Here is a 14,801-nt window from a genome sequence, read left to right as displayed (position 1 = left end):
TTCGCCTGCAGTCTAGTGATGCTGCTCCTTAACCATCCCTTTATAATGTTCAAGTCCAAATTTGTGATAATGCCATACATTGTCTGAGAATAGAAAGCAGAAATCCTTGTTGGCTCATCCAAAATCTACTAAAAATCTCCTGGGATCCAGGAAACTGAAGAAAATACTAAATCAGAAAAGTAGCCAACAACTTAGTCCACTTGAGTCTATAGGGTAAAGTCAATCAACAATTAGATGTTAATTGTTGAATGTTTTCTTTAGGTCTAGCTACTGTTTCATAATATGGGGGATTTCCAGAGTCTCTTTAACAGGAAATAATCAAGGGCCAAACTCCGGGTTTAGGTCACAGAAAAACTTCCTAATCCAAAATCCAGCAAAAATCCGGATACATTGCCTGCAGCTCTACAATGTATTTCTAATAAATGCTGTGCTTACCACATTTGCTAAGTACTTAATAGCGTTAGTAAGTAAAAAGTGAGATAAAGATCCAAAGAAAACATACACATTAACAAAGTTTTGCATATCAACACAGAGCATACTCTCACTGTTAAAATAAACTTTTCTACTTACCTGAGATCTAAAATTAGATAGCCACCTCTAGGTCAAGGACAAATGTTTCCGTGCTAACCTGGAGCATGTGAGGCCATTTACACTGCAAACAATTCTAAAATTCTGCTTCTTTCACTGCGTGAGCCATCTAGTTTAGTTCTGCCCTTCAGTAGCCTCGGCTGACGGATTGTAAACCCATCTAGCAACTGTAAGCCAACATTCACCAAAGGAATCAAGGAATTAGTACAGATTTGTCAGTATGACATGGAAAAGAGTAACAAAACCTTAAAAGAGTGTGGGGTTTTTTTGGTTCATTTTTTTTGTTTGTTTGTTTGTTTTTATCTTTTTCAGGGCCGCACCTGAGGCTATGGAGGTTCCCAGGCTAGGGGTCGAATCGGAGCTGTAGCCACCGGCCTACGCCACAGCCACAGCAACGCCAGATCCTTAACCCACTGAGCAAGGCCAGGGATCGAACCCAAGTCCTCATGGATGCTAGTCAGCTCCTTAACGTGAGCCATGAGGGGAGCTCCATTAAAAGAGTATGCTTTATATTTGGTAGTGAAGTCTTAATGTAGAGAGTACCATGTGTTCTTACCATTCAGGGCGTGTTATGTCATCTTGCCAATCTAACATTATTTTAAGGCCATCAGTTGATTTGAAATGATAGCTATGCATTTAAAGTAGTTTCTTGGTAATCTATTGATATGCAAAAGCCTGTTAGGATACATGTTTTAGGTCTTTAATTCTCATATTACTTATTAATGTCATTTATTATTTAGTAAACACAGGATAATCCATGGTGTCCCTCCATCTATAAGTGTTTAAAAAATGGATCGGAACAGGGTTATTCTCCTCTTTATTATTCAGTGGCTGGAGGAAATTAGAGGCTAGATTCTGCTTGAATGTAGGCAATGTCCACTGGAGCAATTTAGAGGGTAGCACTCATTGCCACATTCTTCACAATAATTTTAAAACCATTTGCATAGTGATAGGTAAAGATAATAATAGAGTTGAAAGAAAGGAAAAAAATAAGGACCACCATGGAAGGGGCTGTTTATATTAATTACTACCAGGTTATTACAGTCTATTGCGTGATCAAGATAGGGAGGTTTGTCTAGCTCCACCCTTATGAAGACTGAAATAAAAAATATTATTGTACTGCAAATCAGCACATCTAAAACTATGGTATGCATAAAAAGCAATGGGAACAAAAAAACAAACAAAAGGAGTTCCCGTTGTGGTGAGCCACCGCAATGCCAGATCTGAGTCGCATCTGCAGTCTATACCATAGCTCACAGTAACAGCAGATCCTCAACCCATTGATCAAGGCCAGGGACTCTCATGCATCCTCATGGATGCTAGTCATATTGGTTTCCACTGAGCCACGAAGGGAACCCCCAGAAATTTTGTGTTTTATTTCAAGTCTAACAGTGAGGGAAATTGGGTGAGGGGTATATGGAAGAATTCTGTGTGGGATCTTGGCAACTTTCTACAAACCTAAAATTATTTCAAAATAAAAAGCTGATTTTTAAAAAGGAAGCCCCTGCATTCAACCTTAGGTAGCCACAAAGTCAGCTTTCGTGCATTCTGATTCTGTGTTTACTTCCATCTTCATTTTGTGTTTGTGCAATATCCCCTTTGCCTCTCAAGTTCAGCTGTGTTTTGAATAAGTTTTGCTGTAATTCATCTACCATATCTGGGAGTTATTACAGGTGAATTTTCAGATATCAGTCCACTGCCCATGGTACTTAATTCCCTATTTCCTTTTTTTTTTTTTGTCTTTTTGCCATTTCTTGGGCCACTCCCATGGCATATGGAGGTTCCCAGGCTAGGGGTCTAATTGGAGCTGTAGCTGCCAGCCTACAGCAACGCCAGATCCTTAACCCACTGAGCAAGTCCAGGGGTCGAACCTGAAACCTCATGGTTCCTAGTCGGATTCGTTAACCACTGAGCCACAATGGAAACTCCCCCATTTTCTCCTTAATCCACACGAATCAAGTTTTATCTACAGCAGTGAAACTGGTCTGGTCCATTTGACAAATAACATTCATCTTGCAAACCTGATGATCAATTCTTAGCAGTCAGATATTCAGTCTTCCATTAGCATTTGAACAGTTGAGCACACCTTCCTTAAAATCCTTTATTCTCTTGGTTTGTCACACTCTCCCCTTGTTTCTCCTCATTCGGTGGCTTCTCCTCAGACTTTTTTGGGGACCTTCTCCTTTGCGGACCTTCAAATGTTGAGTGCCCTTAGACTCAGTCTGCCGCCCAGTCTCATAATTCTGTACTCACTTCATGGATGATACTGTTTGGTCCAGTGATTTCGTTCTATTTATTTATTTATTTGGCTACATGTGTGTGGAAGTTCCCAGACCAAGAATTGAACCCATACATAGCAGGGACTCAAGCCATGGCAGTGACAATGCAGGATCCTTAAATAGCTGTGCCACAAGAGAACTCCTAGGAGTTCCTGTTGTGGCTCAGTGGTTAATGAACCCACCTAGTATCTGTGAGGACACAGGTTCGAGCCCTGGCCTTGCTTAGTGGGTTAAGGATCTGGTGTTGCTGTGAACTGTGGTGTAGGTCGCAGACGCGGCTTGGATCCCAAGTTGCTGTGGCTGTGGTGTAGGCCAATGGCTACAGCTCCAATTTGACCCTTAGCCTGGGAACTTCCACATGCCATGGGTGTGGCCCAAAAAGACAAAAAAAAAAAAAAAAAGAGAGAGAGAGAGAGAACTCCCAATCCAGAGATATTAAAGGTCATTCATATGCCACAACCCCCAAACTGAGATCTTACAACCCTGTGACTTGCTTTCTTCTCCTCCCTACCCCTGCCCCACTGCCTCGGGTCCCCAGACTCATATATTCAACTACCTACTCAATATCCTTGCTTGATGTCAAATTTAACATGGCCTTACCAGAATTCTTGATTTGGTGCCAACAGACAGGAACAGAGTAGGCTGTCCTGTGGTAGGCCTTGGCCAGGCCTGGAGATGTAGCAGCAAGTAGAAGAGAAAAGTAGATTACTGTGGCATAGCAAAACCTCTTTATGAGTAGTAGGTAGACCTTTGAGTATGAACATGGCCCTTCCCCAAGAAATAGTACTAGATGATAAAACCACAGTTTGTACATTAATCACCGAATTTCAAGTACACTTTCTTGAGGGCCTTCAACCTAGAGAACTACTATTTTGGTATCTTTGGAGAGTAAACTTCTAGACTAGTCAGAGTAAAGGAGAGAAGGTTGCATCAGTACATGGAGTAGAGGAGGAATTCCTGAAGTCTGCTTTTTCTTTTTTTTTCCTCATTTAATTTCACATTTATTCTCATTACATTGGACTGGGAGAGGAAGGAGTCATGAGTGGGTTTATTTTTCCTCGTTTACTTCCTGGCGGCTGCTAGTGATGTCAGCCTCAATTGCTATTTCTCTCTTTTTATTCCTGAGTTTCCTTTGCAGGCACAGGGTTCTAATCCAGGGCTGACAAAAAGCTGGAGTTCAGGTCTTTGGAGCACAAGCTGCTGCCTGTACGCCTTGCTTGGCCCTCGCACTAAACCTTTCTCTGCTCCAAACTCTGACATTTCAGTTTATGCATCGGGCACATGAACTTGGGGCTGACGACTCTGCTGCTTCCTGGGTCCTGGTGCAACTCAGCAGAGTCGGGAGGTGGCCAGTGAAAAAAATGTGTTTGCTCTTCTCTGCTCTGGCAGTTTCTAGCTGTGTTTTTAGCAGATTTTCAACCAGTGTTCATGTTTTAGTCTCACATCCCCACATCCAAAGGAACATGACGATACCAATTCCTGAGTCTTTTAGTTGTTCTACAGAATAAATGAGGTTGCTTATCAGCTTTCCCCATGCTGAATTTAGGGCCAAGCTTTCTCCCATCTGCTAATTTTCTCATCATTTTCCCATTTGCTTTCTAAATTTAAGAAGCTCTGTGGGCTGTTGTCTCTTTTCTGATTTTCTTGAGTGTATGTCTTTTTAACAAGACTCTTAACCATTATTTTAGTGAGCTTTTCAGAGAGGACGGAGGTTAAATATCAACCGTCTACCTTTAACCAAAGATCAAGACTTAGATATGTAGGGACAGAGATCCTCATTTAAAGGAGGTCAGGGTGGAGTAAAGGTGGGGCCTCTGATGCCCTTAGAAGGTGTAATGAATCCACCTAGATCCCCAAACTATTCAGAGTTGCCAAGGAAGCTTGAAACCTCAATTCACACTAGTTAGCCTAAGGGACTGCCCCCGGGGAATTCTCATCACAGTTCTCTCAAGTAATGCACTCAGAATGCATGCATTTTGAAATAAATCATTCAATCTCTGTACAATTCAATCTGTCCACTGATCTTTTGCCTCTAGGAACCAGGATCACTGCAAAGAGAGAAGACAACCCAAAATGCAAAATAGGTGCCCCAAAGGAAAAGTTAACAACTATGCCTCAATTTGTATATCCGAGTCTATTCCCTCAGTGATTCCCACTGTCCCCATGCATCCTTCTATCTTATCAGACAGCCTTTGAACTGATTAATCTAAATTCATATAGAAATGCACTCTCTAACTCTACTTTTTAACCTCCAGGCTTCATTTAGTTCATTTGATACATTTCCTATCATTGTCCATACCATGGAGTCTAATGTATTGAGCAGCTTATCCCAAGTCAGAGAGAGCAGGAAAAATAGGAAACTTCCCACCATAGGCCCCAAAGGATCTTCTGCCTTTCAGGACAGGGAGAACCACCCCAAGCATGTCCTTGCTTTCTGGAGGGAGTTTGCCAACTTTGAGTTTGACTTTACTACAACAGTACCTTGTCCAGGAACCAGGTTTTGAGTTGGTTTAGATAGTTTTTGTTTTTTGTTTTGTTTTTGCTTTTTAGGGCCACACCCACAGCATATGGAAGTTTCCAGGCTAGGGGTTGAATTGGAGCTACAAATGCTGGCCTATGCCACAGCCACAGCAAAGCGGGATCCAAGCTTCATCTGCAACCTAGACCACAGCTCATGGCAATGCCAGAGCCAACCCACAGATAGAGGCCAGGGATCAAACCCACATCCTCATGGATGCTAGTTAGATTGGATTCTGCTATGCCACAACGGGAACTCCCTTAAAGTTTTTGTTGTGGTTGTTTTTTTTCTTCTTCTTCTTCTTTTAGGGTCATACCCTCAGCATCTGGAAGTTCCCGGGCTAAGGGTCAAATCGTCAAATCGGAGCTGCAGCTGTCCGCCTACACCACAGACACAGCAACACAGGATCAGAGCCGCATCTGCGACCTACACCACAGCTAATGACAATGCCAGATCCTTAACTCACTGAGCAAGGCCAGGGATGGAACACGCATCCACATAGATACTAGTCAGGTTCATTACTGCTGAGCCACAACAGGAACTCCTATACCTTCATCTTCGTAATTCTGTTTATTCTCCTGATTATTCAATGATTTATTCAAAAATATTTAAGTGTTTATTATATCTGTAAGGAATTACTGCCAGCAGTGAAAAAAATCTTTTCCTTATTGGTTTTTTTGACATAAAAGTAAAAGAAGCTGAAAATCATTTTGCCATTTTGGGGTTAAAATTCACAACTTCTTAGAAGATTTTCTGGAGCACTGCTAATAATTACAGTCTTTTCTTAGTTCCCTTTTTTTGTTTGTTTGTTTTTATTTTTTTTTTGTTTTTTAGGGCCACACCCATGGTATATGGAAGTTTCCAGGCTAGGGGTCATACTGGAGCTGCAGCTGTCGGCCTATACCACAGCCACAGCCACACTGGGATGCAAGCCACGTCTGTGACCTACATCACAGCTCACGGCAATGCTGGATCCTTAACCCGCTAAGCAAGGCCAAGGATCAAACCCACTGGTTTGTTACCCATGACGGTAACTCCCTTTTATCAGTTCTTATTTTAAAAAATATTTATTTATTTATTTATATATTTAATGACCACGCCCAAGGCATATGGAAGTTCCCCAGGCCAGGGATTGAATCTGAGCTGCAGCTGTGACCTGTGCCACAGATGTGGCAATGCTGGATCCCTTACCTCTCTGTGCTGGGCCAGGGATCGAATCTGCACCTCCACAGTGACCCAAGCACCATAGCAGGAACTACCATAAATTATCTTTTTTTTTTTTGTCTTTTCTAGTTAGTGCTGCTCCCACGGCATATGGAGATTCCCAGGCCAGGGGTCTAATCGGAGCTGTAGCCATCAGCCTACGCCACAGCCACAGCAACACAGGATCCAAGCCTCATCTGCGACCTATACCACAGCAACGCTGGATCCTTAACCCACTGAGCAAGGCCAGGGATCGAACCTGCAACCTCATGGTTCCTAGTCAGATTCATTAACCACTGCACCACGACAGGAACTCCATCCATAAATTATTTTTATTTATTTATTTATTTTAATTTTTTTTTGTCTTTTTGCCATTTCTAGGGCCACTCCCACGGCATATGGAGGTTCCCAGGCTAGGGGTCCAATTGGAGCTGTAGCCACCAGCCTACCCCAGAGCCACAGCAACGTGGTATCCGAGACTTGTCTGCAACCTACACCACAGCTCAAGGCAACGCCAGATCCTTGACCTACTGAGCAAGGCCCACAACCTCGTCGTTCCTAGTCAGATTCGTTAACCACTGAGCCGCAATGGGAACTCCCATAAATTATTTTGAAATAAACCTATCATTGGTCATTTGATAGAGGAAACATTCCTACAATGAAAAAACCATCATAGTCTAACATAACATTCATTTTAAGCAAGACAGGGTTAGATTTAACTGAACCTGAAGAATGACTTCTATTAGTCTGCTAGAGCTGCCATGGTAGAATACCACAGGCTGGTTGGCTTAAACAACAGAAATTTCTTGTCTCACAGTTTAAGAGGCTATAAATCCAAGGTCAAGGTATCTCCAAGTTTGGTTTCTCCTGAGAACTCTCTCCTGCTTGCAGACAGATGTCTTCTTGCTGAGTCCTCACATGGCCTTTCCTCTGTGCTTTGCACACCCCTAGGGTCACTTCCTCTTCCTCTAAGGATATCAGTTCTATTCAATTCGAACCCCACCTTTATAACCTCATTCAACCTAATTACCTCTCTGTAAGCCCTATCTCCAAATAGATTTGTCACACTGCAGGGTGGGGGCGTGGCTGGGACTTCAACAAGAATCTGGAGGGAATACAGTTCAGTCCATATTGTATGAAAATTAAAAAAAAAAAAACAAACACAAAAAGGAGCTCCCGTTGTGGCTCAGTGGTTCAGCGGTTAAAGAATCCGACTAGTATCCATGAGGATGACGGGTTCAATCCCTGGCCTCTGCCACTGGGTTAAGGATCCAGCGTTGCCATGAACTGTGGTGGAGGTCACAGATGTGGCTTGGATCCTGTGTTGCTGTGGCTGTGGCGTAGGCCGGCATCTGCAGCTCTAATTGGACCCCTAGCCTGGGAATCTCCATATGCTATGGGTGTGGCCTAAAAAGCAAAAAAAAAAAATTTTTAAATAAAAAAATTATATGGTAATTATAATTTTTAAAATTATGGGCATAGTATTTGCCAGTGGTACCAAGAAATAACAGCAAACTAAGGAATAGCATGCTTTTTCCACCATCTGAGGACATGGTGATAAGTTGGCAGTCTTTTCACCAGAACCTGACCACATTGGCACCCTGACTTTGGACTTCTGGCCTCTGTGAGAAATAAGTTTCTATTGATTACAATCTACCCAGTTTGTGGTATTTTGTTGTAGCAGCCTGAACAGACTGTAGAACTTGTGGATCATATGGTAATTCTATGTTTATTTTTGAAAAATCACCATACTGTTTTCCACAGTGGCTGCACTATTTTACATTCCCAGCAGCAACGTATAAGGGTTTTGATTTCCTCCCACCCTCACCAGCACTTATTATTTTCTGTGCTATTTTTCAAATTTTTTTATTTTTATTTTTTTATTTTTTTGTCTTTTTGTCTTTTCTAGGGCTGCACCCATGGCATATGGAGGTTCCCAGGCTAGGGATCTAATCAGAGCTGTAGCTGCTGGCCTACACCACAGCCACAGCAACGTGGGATCCGAGCCGCATCTGTGACCTACACCACAGCTCACGGCAACGCCGGATCCTTAACACACAGAGCAACACCAGGGATCGAACCCTTGTCCTCATGGTTCCTAGTCAGATTCGTTAACCACTGAGCCATGATGGGAACTCCTATTTTTTTTATATATATAAGCCATCCTAGTGGTTGTGAAGTGCTATCTCATGGTTTTGATTGCTTTTCTCTGTCTGATATTAGTGATGTTGGGTATTTTTTCACATGCCTATTAGATCTGATTTAAATCTTTTTTTTAGGAAGTCCCATCGTGGCTCAGCGGTAATGAACCCAACTAGCATCTATGAAGACACAGGTTCAATCCCTGGCCTTGCTCAGTGGGTTAAGGATCCAGTGTTGCCGTGAGCTGTGGTGTAGTTTGCAGATATGGCCAGGGTCTGGCAGTTGCTATGGCTGTGGTGTATGCAGAGGATTGGATCTCTATACTGGGAATTTCTATCTTTCTTTTTCTTTTGCTTTTTAGGGCTGCACTCACAGCACGTGGAAATTCCCAGGCTAGGGGTCTAATAGGAGCTAGAGCTGCCAGCCTATGCCACAGCCACAGCCATGCCAGATCCAAGCCACATCTGTGACCTACTCCATAGCTCACGACAACGCTGGATCCTTAACCCACTGAGCAAGACCAGGGAACGAACTTGCAACCTCATGGATACTTGTTGGATTAGTTTCCCCTGCACCACGATGGGAACCTGTAGCCTGGGAATTTCCACATGCCCCCCCCCCCCCCGCCCCCCGTGCTGTCCTAAAAAGGCAAAAACAAAAAACTTCTGTTTTAGGAGTTCCTGTCATGGCTCAGTGGTTCACAGATCTGACTAGGAACCATGAGGTGGTAGGTTCGATCCCTGGCCTTGCTCAGTGGGTTAAGAATCCAGCGTTGCCATGAGCTGTGGTGTAGGTCACAGACGCAGCTCGGATCCTGCACTGCTGTGGCTCTGGCGTAGGCCAGTGGCTACAGCTCCAATTCGACCCCTAGCCTGGGAACCTCCATCTGCCATGGGAGCACCCCTAGAAAAGGCAAAAAAAAAAATTTATAAAAACAAACAAACAAACAAAAAAAACTTCTGTTTTAGCTGGCTTTCTCTGACACTGCCTTGGCACCACCTCCCTACTGCCAGGAGATGAAAATCCAGGCTCCCCACTGGCCTCAGTGGATGCTGGAGGGGGGTACCCATTGTTACTGCTGGGCAGGGGTGGGGGTTCCAGCTCCACATGTGCTCTCCACTGACACAGCCATGGGCAGCCTCATTGCTACTGCGTGATGGTGAAAGTCCTGATGTCCTGAACTGCCACGAGGCCTCCTTAGACACACTCCAGTGGGAGAGGAGAGAATGCCTTGGTTACTGCCTGGTGGGTATGCAGGTCCAGGTGCCACGGGAGACCACGGGGTGATGGTGGTGGTGGTGATGTCAGGAACCAGTTACAGCCTTATGGGGTTGGAATCATAGGCTCCCCATTCGGCTTTACTGGTGTGACTGTGGGGAGGACCATGGTGTGTTTCTGCAGTATTTGGCTGGAATAGTGATGGTTGTCTGAAGGCTTTCTGTCTTCCTAAGATGCCCCTTTTCTTGGACCTCTGGAAAGACAGCAGATTTTTGTTGGCCTTTTTTTTTTTTTCCGTCCTGTGCCTGTTAGCTTTTCTGGGTTGCTGACTTCTGTTCCAATGTGGGTATATGACTTAAGAGGAAAACCCAGAGTTCTTGTCGTGGCTCAGTGGTTAACGAATCTGACTAGGAACCATGAGAATGCAGGTTCGATCCCTGGCCTCACTCAGTGGGTTAAGGATCTGGTGTTGCTGTCTGTGGTGTAGGTTGTAGACGAAGCTCACATCCCGTGTTGCTGCAGCTCTGGCATAGGCTGGCAGCTACAGCTCCGATTAGACCCCTAGCCTGGGAACCTCAATATGCCGAGGGTGTGGCCCTGGACAAAGACAAAAAGACAGAAAAAAAAAAAAAAAAGAGGAAAACCCAGGGAACTCACCACTATGGCCGTCTTAAGGTTCCTTGTTAATCTGCCTTCTTTTTCCACCTCTCAGTGTTCTTGGGTTTGCGTTGTACCCCTAGAGCATGGAATTTCCACGTGTGGAACCCATGCCACAGCAATGACCCGAGTTGGTGCAGTGGCAGTGCCAGTTCCTTAACCTCTTTTGCCACAAGGGAACTCCTCTTTGTGTCTGCTTTATCTATAATGTGCAGGTTTTTAGTTGTACTTAGCAGGATAAATAGGGAGAAGTGTGTCTGTCTTCCCAGATATGGAAGTGAATCTCTTTGTTTTAAATGGCTAAGCAATATGCATAGCATACAATTTATTAAGAAATCTCCTTTTGGCAGACATTTAAGTTGTCTATTAAAATAATGAGACAAGTAGCTCAGTGGAAGCAAATCTGACTAGCATCCATGAAGATGAGGGTTCAATCCCTGGCCACGCTCAGTGGGTTAAGGATCCAGTGTTACTGTGAGCTGTGGTATAGGTTGCAGACATGGCTTGGATCCTGCATTGCTGTGGTGTAAGCCAGCAGCTATAGCTCCAATTTGACCCCTCACCTGGGAACCTCCATATGCTGTGGGTTGGGCCCCTAAAAAAAAAAAAATGAGAAAAGGAATGTTCTTTGAGGGGGGTGGGGTAGGGAAGAGGTGGCAAGGGGGGTAGAATTCTGGGCTCTTGTGCTGTTATACACACAGGGTAAAATTCCTAACTGGAATTGTTGGGTCAAAGGACATGTGCATTTTAATTCTTCATATTGATGAATCATCCTCAAAAAATGCCACACTGATTTAAACTTCCACCAACAGAAGAACATGTGTTTTCCCACCGAGTACTGTCAAACATCAAGTCTTCTCATCTTTGACCAGGTAATTGAGAATCGTTTCCTTGAGCTGTTTGCTTGTGCTTATTCTACTTTCTCAACCAGATCCAAAGTGATAATTGTGCCTATTTCCTTTTCTTTCTTTCTTTCTTTTTTCTTTTTTTTTCATCTTTTTAGGGCCACACTCAAGGCATATGGAGCCTCCCCAAATTAGGGGTCAAATCAGAGCTGTAGCTGCTGGCCTACACCACAGCAACGCAGGATCCCAGCTATGTCTGTGACCTACACCACAACTCACCGCAACGCCAGATCATTAACCCACTGAGCCAGGCCAGGGATTGAATCTGTATATTCATGGATACTAGTCAGATTCTTTTCCTCTGAGCCATGAAGGAAACACTCTATTTCCTTTTCTTTTCTTTTTCTTTTTCTTTTTTTTTTTTGTCTTTTTGCCATTTCTTGGGCCGCTCCTGCGGCATATGGAGGTTCCCAGGCTAGGGGTCGAATCGAAGCTGTAGCTGCCAGCCTACGCCAGAGCCACAGCAACGCGGGATCCAAGCCACGTCTTCGACCTACACCACAGCTCATGGCAACGCCAGGTCGTTAACCCACTGAGCAAGGCCAGGGATCGAACCTGCAACCTCATGGTTCCTAGTCAGATTCGTTAACCACTGCACCACGACGGGAACTCCTTTTTTTATTTTTTATTTTTTTATTTATTTTTTTAATTTCCTTTTCTTGATGCCTGTAAGGACTTAGCACCTTGTTATATCACTCAGTAGTTATTTGTTGTTGATGGTTTTTAGGGTTTTTTTTTTTTTGGTCTTTTTGCCATTTCTTGGGCTGCTCCCATGGCATATTATGGAGGTTCCCAGGCTTGGGGTCTAATCAGATCTGTAGCTGCCAGCCTACGCCAGAGCCAGAGCAACATAGGATCAAAGCCGCGTCTGCAACCTACACCACAGCTCACGGCAACACTGGATCCTTAACCCACTGAGCAAGGCCAGGGATTGAACCCACAAACTCATGGTTCCTAGTCAGATTCATTAACCACTGCGCCACGACAGGAACTCCGGTTTTTAGCTTTTTAAGATTAGAGCTGATAATGCAGGATTCTGACAAAGAGTCCAGTTCTTTCTTCTTCTTCTTTTTTTTTTTTTTGCTATTTCTTTGGGCTGCTCCCGCGGCACGTGGAGGTTCCCAGGCTAGGGGTCCAATCGGAGCTGCAGCCACCGTCCTATGCCAGAGCCACAGCAACGCGGGATCCGAGCCGCGTCTGCAACCTACACCACAGCTCACGGCAACGCCGGATCGTCAACCCACTGAGCAAGGGCAGGGATCGAACCGCAACCCCATGGTTCCCAGTCAGATTCGTCAACCACTGCGCCATGACGGGAACTCCCCTTTCTTCTTTTTTTAACGGTTGCACCTGAGGCATATGAAAGTTTCTGGGCCAGGTATCAAATCTGAGGCACATCTGTGCCATGCCACAGTTGTGGCAATGCCAGATCTTTTAACCCACTGCACTGGGATGGGGATTGAACCTGTGACTTCACAGCGACCCAAGAGCCACTTCAGTTGGAATTTTTTTAGGGCCGTAGGGCATATGGAAGTTCCCAGGCTATGGGCTGACTTGGAGCTGCAGCTGCTAGTCTATGCCACAGCCACAGCAACACCACATCAGAGCCACATCTTCAACCTATACTGTGGCTTGTAGCAACATTGGATCCTTAACCCACTGAGTGAGGCCAGGGATGGAATCCACATCCTCATGGATATTAGTCAGGTTCTTAACCTACTGTACCACAGTGGGAACACCTGGAGTCCAGTTCTTAAAGAAGTTTGGAGTTTGAATTTATTTTACCATTGAAGTCCTCTAAGGCCCAAGTTGAGATCTCACCATAAAAATGTGCCCAAGCTCAGTGACATCCCAAGACTTTCTTGGCAGAAGTCAACAGAGAATGGATCTGCCAGGACTCTTGTTCACCCAGGGCACAGTGGGTTCTCTCAGGGAAAACCAAGCCCTGCTACAGATCACATCTTTTTTTATCACAATGAGAACACACATGGAAACTACTCACCATGTTGAGAGCCAGCACTTACAACAAGCTGCAGGACTCAGGGGCCATGAACATCAGGTACTAGAAAGACTATCTAAAAGAGAACATGGAATAGGACATTTGGAATGACCAGGACAATGAATAATGGAATCCCTAAGAACAAGACCAGACACTATGAGAGAGTAACCTGGAAGGGGGACGGGTGGCGGAATGAACTGAGCACCACCTCTCCAGTCTCCCCTTCTCTCCACTCTCTTGTCCTCACCTTTTTCTCCTGCCCTTCCTTCTTTTTAATCACCGTAAATGCAGGAGAAGGGCCAAAAGTCCTTTTCTAGCTTAATAAAGAAAATTTTTCAAGCATTCATATCTTTCAGGAAAAAAAAGAGACAATAATTTAAATATTACTACCACATCAGTAACTTACTAAGAATGACAACCAGTAAGATACCAAACTGGATTAGAATGGTAGGAAAAACATCAACTTCTCTATGGCAAGGCAATCTAAGATGGAAAGAAAGAAAAAGAAAAAAAAACTGCTCTGCTTTGCAGTGGGCCTTTCCCAACATGCAGAGTGCGTCTGCTTGATACATTAACCAGACCTCCTTAAAGTAGGAGGATATAATCAACCTTTGAGAAAAGTGGTCTGTTTCTCCAGACACTAGCATTGTAACTTTAAGATTAATATTTCATATATACGCTATGTATTTTACTTTATTTTTTGTCTTTTTTAGGGTTGCACCCATGGCATATGGAAGTTCCCAGGCTAGGGGTCGAATCTGAGCTATAGCTGCCAGCCTACACCACAGCAACACCAGATCCCTAACCCACTGAGCGAGGTCAGGGATTGAACCCGTGTCCTCATGGATACTAGTCGGGTTTGTTACCGATGAGCCACAACAGTAACCCCCCTTTTTTTTTTTTGGTCTTTTTAGGGTATTATTTTAAAAATAGATACCCCAAAAGGACCTGCTGTATAACATAGGAAACTCAATATTCTCTAATAACTTACATGGGAAAAGAATCTGAAGAAGAATGGATATATGGATATGTGTAACTGAATCACTTTGCTATACACATGAAACTAATATGACAGTGTAAATCAACTACACTCTGATAAATTTATGTGTGTGTTTGTGTGTGTGTTTTAGGGCTGAACCCACAGCATATGGAGGTTCCCAGGCTCAGGGTTGAATCGGAGCTACAGCTGCTGGCCTACACTGTAGCCACAGCAACTCGGGATCGGAGCTGTGTCTGCAACCTAAACCACAGCTCACAGCAATGCTGGATCCTTAACCCACTGAGTGAGGCCA

This window comes from Phacochoerus africanus, chromosome 1 (assembly GCF_016906955.1).
Source record: "Phacochoerus africanus isolate WHEZ1 chromosome 1, ROS_Pafr_v1, whole genome shotgun sequence".
Taxonomy (NCBI): domain Eukaryota; kingdom Metazoa; phylum Chordata; class Mammalia; order Artiodactyla; family Suidae; genus Phacochoerus; species Phacochoerus africanus.
This window is presented reverse-complemented; position numbering follows the sequence as displayed.